Raw genomic sequence first — 8,127 nt, 5'->3', positions numbered from 1 at the left:
CAATTGCTTCTCTTCCTACTCCTTTTCTGTGGTGGATGGGATGGGAGTGTCCAAGACCAACTCTGTTGCCATTTTGCTGTTGTCATTAACTATTTTGTGCAAGATGGACCCAAATCCTTTATGGTTCCCCGCAAAGCATTTTGCTGTGGAGAATCAGTCTTTTTGTCTTGCTTTTCCTTCCCTTTCTCATCCCTGCCTAGTCCCTCACTGTCTGCTTTTTTTCTGCAAGCCAGTTCCAGAGAACTTGTATTTCATCATACTATTGTCTAACAAGCTCTGTGAAAGTCTCATTCTACCTATGAAAAAAAGAAAAGAAAAATAAATCTCGGTGTGATTAGAAAATGGGGCTGGGAGGAAACACTGTCGCAAAGCACTGCAGCCCAGGGTGCAGGGGCACAGCATCTGCTGAGGAGCTAAGTCCAGATGTTTGAGACCTCCTTTCATTGTTTCCCAGCCACCAGTGAAGGGCCATCTCTGTCATCTGACTTAGGCAGTGTAAATAAACACTGCAGGAGGTTGGGGATAGCTGAAGAGGAAGGTGAAGCTGGCATGAGCAAGTCACACAGGGTGTGAAACACCCAAGGATGTTCTAGTAACAAACATACAATGTGAACAAGCTTCCTCCAGCTTTGTCCTTGCATCACAGGTGTGCTCCTTCCAGCGTGTGCAAGGGCTGGAATGAAAGTAGCTGGACAGGAAACGCCTAGTTGTTCTTTTAATCTTCCAAGTTCTGCTCATGAGTTTTGTTCTCAGCCACACCTTGCTTGGGCAGACAAGATCTGTGTGGCTGGGGAATGAACGTGCAGCTGGCTGTCCAGCAGTAGAGAGTTTTCAGACTGGTATTAATGAAAACAAAGATACTGTTGTAACAAAGGCCAGTATTATCTATTTTATTTGTTGCTTAAAGCCAGATGACACCTCTGCAACTATCTCCAGCTGTGCTCCTCACTGTGGACAGCAAAGCAAGAGGATGTTCTGATTTGCATGTCCTTGGGCTATTGCCCTCTCGCACCCTGACTGACGTATCTTGGACTGTTGGTCTTTCATTGCCACTGTGTGGCATATCCCCAGGTGCTTCTTCTTACTTTAAACTTCCTCTCTTTGTGATTTTACACTGTTTCTTGGAGAACATGGCTGGTTGTCATCTCCCTGGCTCTCAGATTTGTTAAGGCTATGGTAAAGAGGATGATTTGTGTACCTGTAGAACTGATCATGAACACTATCCTGAGAGAGGAATTTGAAGTGAATTAAATTCTCTCCTGAAGGGCTGTTATTGTTACAGGCAAATACATGTTCATATAAGCAACAGCTGCCATGGGAATAGAATTAAAGCTTCCTTTATAAAGCCTCTAACTCTACGTTCACCTCAGGCTCATCTATTGCCTGGTATGTGACTGTGGGCAATTATGAAGTCGGGTACAGCCCATGCTGTCTCTGTAATTTAAGTGTCACTGTGACTATGGAGGAGACGAGAACACAGGTGTTACTGCCAGCACTGAGATTGTCCCTGTAATGGTGCTTGCAGGGGCCATCATTCATGGAGATGTCTGAGTGTGTAGGCCCTTGGATGGGTATGGGATATACTATTGTTTAAGCGGTAACTGAGCATCTGGTAGGAAATGCTATAGCCACCACAATGAGTGTCAGTGAGAATTTCCCAATGGATGTATGTTTAGGGCTTTTTTTCTGAAGTACTGGCATTTTCAAATTGTTAGCAAACTCAGCCCGTGAGCTCCTGGATTGTACTGAATGTGTCTTTTAAATAGTGTCGTTGTGACTGTAGGGCCAGGAGCCTGTACAGGCTTTCTACGTGCTCCTTGATTGCCAAAGGGGAGAGATGCCAGAGTACTTCAAAGTTCTGGGCCCACAAATACAAGGAATATATCTTAAACAGAATTTTCTCCTGCCATATCCAAATGGAGCACGAAACAGCAAGACGGCTTCCCCCTGTCACCAGGTGCGGTCTTTGACCCTCCCCGCTGTACTCCTTATTTGTGCAGAACACCATATAAGATGGAACAGAGCAGAGAATTTAGCCTGTGTTTTTAGTTTTGTTGAGGGAGAATATTAAACCAGATGAAAGCCTGGAGTTCTTGTTCGCATCCCTGTTCTCTCACAGATGTCAGCCTATGTTCTACCCGGGCAACCTGCGGTTGGCAGGTCTGGAATATGCAGCTTCATGACAATTGTATGATAGTCCTCCCAGGCCATAAGATGCCTGTGCAGATTGCCATGAAAAGTAGAGGATTGCCAGTCCTCCCTGCTCCTCACAGTCAGCACAGCTCTGCATTGCATTTACATGGCACCCAAATGTCTTTTTCACTGCCTCATGGGGAAGTTTTTAACCACCATGGCTGAGTTAATGGCAAATTACTTGGGAAGGTGAGATACAAGGTATTGTGGTAAGGCTTTAGAGAAAATAAAAGTTGAGGAAATGATGCCGAGGATTTCTGGCATCAACAAAATAGTTTACTTTGGACAGGGATTTATATTCTCTCAGTTCCTAGAAGTTTGGACTGCCAAGGCATCTGGAATGGAACCAGTGAAGCTCACAAAGTGATGTATGAAAAGAAAAAATGGGATGAAACCTTGGCACCTTAAAACTGTTTTTTTTCCTCCCTTTTCTCCTCCCTATTCTCACATAAGCTGATCTATGAACAAGAAATGAGGTCTGGCAATTTGTATATAATACACTGTCTCAACTCTTAACAGCATTCCTGTAAGTAATAGTGCTTTTGGCATAAGTGGTGAAACTCCTGCAAGAGAAAATTATTAGAAATCTTTACATAACATTAAAGATCAGCCTAAACTAAAATCTGTATTCAGACTATACTTTTTAAGAGTGTTTCAGAATTTGAACTCAGATCCAGGTCCTAGATTTTAACTAAGCAGACATTCTGTAATGACACCTCTATTTTGTATCTTGATCCCATCTCTATCTACAATTTTATCTCCGGCCTTCAGCTGATGTTTTAAACTCCCAGGAGTCTATGCAAACAATCTTAATGCAGGCACTTCCCTATAGCTCTATGGTCACGAGCGGGCTTATATAAAGAGCACTGAGGTAAAGCCCCAGATCCTACAAACCTGAGGTTACTTGCTTTGTTGCAAGATGCAACATTGCACAGGTGTCACCATTCTCAACTCCAGGCTCAGACTTCTGCCGAGTTTGTAACGCTTGATGACGGATCCGTGTTGTTACTGATGGTTGCAGTCAGCTTCAGTGACAAGAGGTTGATAGTTGGACAGAGCAGGAAGACAGAAGCCATCTCCCATCAAATGGTGCCGTGTGTTTGGAGCTTCCTGAGATCCAACTTTACTAAGCCATTCCTGAGATCAGCTTCAGGGTCAGACACAATGCTGGATTTGCTTCAGAACCCTTAGGTTGTCTTCTGCCACCTTGCAGTAGCAGATCAAACCTAAGACTGGAAGCTCTTCTGAAGTTCAATTTTTTCCAGTGGTACATGGTGGATATTAAACTCCTGCTCTCCAGCACAATCCTGCAACACTAGGGACTTTAAGAAAGGATTTGGGGTTTTTTGCTTGGTTTTGTGTTTGTTTGGGTTTTCTTTTTGTGAAGTATTATGGATAGGAATAGATCAAATTTACAGGAGATGGGTCTGGCACAAAATTTGAAGTTTTGTGTACAGGAGAGCTAAGTCAGTTGTTTTTGGAAAGGACCTTCCTAAATAGCCCGTCACACCATTTGCAGCTCTACAAGGATCATTTCAGGGACCCTGCAGTACACTGTGATTCCCCTGAGACTGTGAACAGTATAAAAGCCATTCCCAAATTTGCAGATGGCTCCGGTCTCGGTCATGATTTTGTATCACCAGCTTGTGTTGCTTGTGGACTTTTAATGGAGAGAAGTGACTAAATTTCACTTATTCTTCCTGTGTAGTCAGGGGGTGTTGTGCAGCTTCTGTTAAGTGTAGCTCAGAGTCAAATGTTGGCTGGGAAAGATGGGAATCCTCTGATGGAAAGGAAGGACGCGGATAATGTTAGCTCATGTGTGAGCTGCCTTACTGGTGGCAGAGTAAACAGAAATGAGGATTGTATGTTACTTTATAAACCGCGTTCCTCTGGCTGTCCATCCCATACTATCACTTCAGAAAGTCTGAAGCCCCTTTCCCCCCCACCAGCCTTTAGAGCTTCAGAGGAGCTTAGGTTTGTATGAGAGAGCATCCATAAAGCCCTGCAACATTTCCCCTCATCCAGAGTCCAAACTGTGCAATCGAAGTCCTTTTTCTTTCTTTATGAACTCTGAAATGCCTGTAGTGGTGAATATTGTGTTAAATTCATTTTAAATATATATCTATCTATATATAAAAGAACACTCTATATAATTATATTAAAAAGGAAATGTAATTAAAATTAATTAATTGCCTAAATAGAATCCTGCAGATCTGGGGCTGATGCATGGAACTGTTTTCTCCTGCAACTTTTATAGCACCAAAGATGTGAGATCAACTGGTTTTTTGCCCATAGAGGATAAGTTAACGAGTTCTGGCTAATCTGTGGTGGGCAGAAGGCCTGAATCTGCCTCATGGAACCAGATCATGTCCTGGAGAGGAGGGATGAGATCAGGGGAGACCAGAGTGCAAGATCTAATCTAGCTTTCCAGCACAAGCTTCTCCCCAGTCCTTGAAAATGCAAACAAGCTACTGGAGCATATATAACCTTTCAGACATGCCCAGGTTTGGCAGTTGTCCTTTTTGCTTCTCTCCATCTCTAGAAAAAAAAACTAAGCACCTAGGAGCAGGGGAGAAGCTGTAGCTGATCCCAAGTTGGTTTATCTTTTGCTTGCTCTTGATCAGTGTAAAGGCTTGGTGATAACTCATTCCACTCCAAGCATGGAATGGAAAGCTTGGCACTGAGTTCAACTGAAGATAGAGCAGGACTCTAAGAACCCTGGAAAGGAAGGATGACAGGAGGTAAGTGCTCCCTGAGGGCTCCATGCAGCAGCAGCACAGACCTTAGACTTGTTCTTGCAGGCACTGGTCCTCTTTGAAATACTATTTGCTGCCAGGTCAAGGGAAGGGCTGGAATTCAGACACTGTGAAAAGGATTGTCCCCATCCCACCAGCCCTGGTTTGCGACTATTTCTCCTGCCAGCTCTGATGGATTGTACTTTTGTTAAGCTTTGTTCTCTGCATGGATTTGCCTGTCATTGTGCCATATTGCTTTAAAAAAAGAAAAAAACAACAGCCACAAAAAAGAGATATTTTGCCAGGTCTCAGCCATGAGATTAAACTGGAGGTTTTATAAAAACAGACCTGTGCCCTAGTGATGTTTTGAAACATTATTTTCTCCTGAATTTGGTTCATGAATACAGTGCAGATTCATTTGTCTTCCTCCAACATGGAGTTTGAGCCCTTCTTTCGTTGTGTTGAGTGACCAGGGCACTAAGCTGTGTTTGTCTGGGATTTGACAATGGGGATAAAGGTCAGGGCCTGTTTACACACTTTTCTGATTTGAGATTATGAGGACTGCAGCTGCTCTGCAGCTCTGAAAATGAAGTGAGGACTCAGAGACCTGTGTAGAGTTACCGTTAGCTGAAATGCTTTAAAATTTCCAAGGGTAAAATTCTTTTTTTTCTTACTATTTTTAGTTCTTCCAGGTTGACGTTTCAGTGAGTGGTGTACAGCCACATGCTCCCATTTAGTGCATCTCCTGCAGAATTCCACCTTGCCTGTGATAATGCAGAGCAACGCAGAGCAGAGTGCAGAAATACTTTGTGATCCCCATGCTTGTAGAGGGGAAGCCAAGCTGGAACAAGAGAAGTTATTATGAAGCCTTTAGTGCATTGTGTATATACTTCTGTGGATTTTAAAGGACAAGCAAGAACTTAAAAAAATTATGAATTAAGTTTCCTGCTTCTCTGGATTCTTTCGGTGACCTCATTGATCCAATGGAATGGAAGCAAGTATGGAAGTAAATAGAATTACAGAATTGTGTAAGTTGGAAAAGACTCTTAAGATCAAGTCCAACTGTAAACCTAACACTGCCAAGTACACCACTAAACCATGTCACTAACTGCCATATCTACACATCTTTTAAATACCTCCTGGGCTGGTGACTCCACCAGCTCCCCGGGCAGCTTGTTTCAATGCTTGGCAACCCTTTCTGTAAAGAAATTTTTCCTAATATCCAATCTAAACCTCCTCTGGCACAACAGAGGCTGCTTCCTCTTGTCCTGTTTCCTGTTACTTGGCATAAAAGACAGACACCCACCTCGCTACAACCTCCTTTCAGATAGTTGTAGAGAGTGATAAGTTCCAAATATTTGAATAGTTGTGTATCATTAGTATCTGTCTGTTATTCTACCCTGGGAAAAACAAAAACAAAAACAAAAAAAAAAGAGAGAGGGGTTCTTATGGCTGTAGCCTCAGCAGGCACACCTGCAGTTCAGCCTGCACTCTGCTGTTCCTAAAAAACAGATGAATCATTAGGTTAAACGAAATGGGGTTTTTTTTCCTGCTCGGCAGCTGAATTCAGGCCCTCCTACCTCCTTCGTGACTTCATCTTCCCTTTAGGAAAATGCCTGCATTGTGCTTCCTGGTTACCATGGCAACTGGCACACAAAGTGGAAGAGAAAACCATGTCTGCTGACCTCTCTAATTGTTAGCCACAGCCAATTATTAATGTTGTATGAGAAACAGTATTTTTGTATTCTTTGTGCCAGAGTCTAGCAATGACTTGGCCATAAGACAAGAGGAGAGTCTCAAGCCACTCACCAGCATTCCCATGGTTGTGAAAATCAAGCAAAAGGTGCACTGCAAACCTAGTCATGCTCAGCACCATTCCCTAAATCAGGCTGCTTAAACGGGTGGAAGTGCTTGAACACAGCTTCATCTGACTCCTTTTTCCTGCTTTCCCATCACTATGAGTTTGAAAGTCTGTCAGGACAAACATCTGTGCAGACTGTATTGGAAGCACCGGCTATAACATCTTGGATACTTTCAGCTAAGCCAAAACCAGGATTAAGCAAGTTCCCAAACTGGCTGTTAACCAGGAAACAATCTAACTCAACGCCCAAGAGCACCTGATACCGCTGTCTCGTGCATCCTCCTTCCAACGCAGGAGTCTGGCAGCTGTGGGGGACACAGGAAATGTCTACCTGGTATCCCACTGGATGGAGTTAAAGGTCAGCTGGCAGCAAAGTGCATGTGCATGTGCATGGAAGGAAATTTAGCCCGGTGGAGAAGACTTAGGCCATGCTGGCACAAGGTGTCAACAACAGCAACAAGAACAGGATCATAATGACCGAGATGGAGAAAGGCAGTGAGATGTCTGAGTTCGTTTTCCATCTGAGCAGAATAAACTGTTCAAGAAGATGTCTCACCACAGGGGTAAAGGATGAACAGGATTAGAAAAGAATGGGAGCTGTGAAGCTCAGATCTGGTCGAGTTCTGATGTCCCCAAAGTTAGGCAAAGCATGAGTGTTAAAACAAGAACTTTTGCTTCACTCCATAATAAAAAAGGGTAGCTATTTTCTCATGTCTTATTTGCAAACTGCAGTGTGAGATGAACTACATTTTGCAATCCTAGAAAACTTGTAGGAATTATGTGATGCAGTTTGGGTCCAGATACATTTTAAAACTGGACCTATTTTCTTCCATAACGCATCTGCTATGGGGAGCACAAATCTCTCCATCATGTAAATCCCTTATCTGAAAAGACCAGCAAATATTTGAATTCTGTGAGACGAAATGACTTCCAAGAAAAATTTGTATCTGCTTAAGAATGAACAACAAGGAACAGAAACATGGGAATAACCAGAGCTGGAGAAAAGAGAATAGCTCACATAGTGATTATTAAGAGGGAAAGGTTCCAGAGAAGTAAAATCCAAAAAGGAAAATAAAACCAACCATAAGATAGAGTTGAACCAGTCTGAAAAATGCCAGGTAGATTCTTCCTTCCCTCCTCCTTCCTAAGAGTCAGGAAAAACTTTTGATCAGAAAAAAAAAAGGGTGCTCACAAACTGCTCGACTCACCTTTTTTTGTATTTTGAGATAATTTGATTTAAACGTTGAGGGTCAGACAGTGGAGGCAAAAGAGTGATGCAAAATGACTAGTCTGGTTATTTTCAGGGATTTTTGAAGTGGCTTGGCTTTACCTTCTCCA

This window comes from Buceros rhinoceros, unplaced genomic scaffold, assembly GCF_000710305.1.
Source record: "Buceros rhinoceros silvestris isolate BGI_N320 unplaced genomic scaffold, ASM71030v1 scaffold4041, whole genome shotgun sequence".
NCBI classification, from domain to species: domain Eukaryota; kingdom Metazoa; phylum Chordata; class Aves; order Bucerotiformes; family Bucerotidae; genus Buceros; species Buceros rhinoceros.
Note: the sequence above shows the minus strand (reverse complement) of the source record.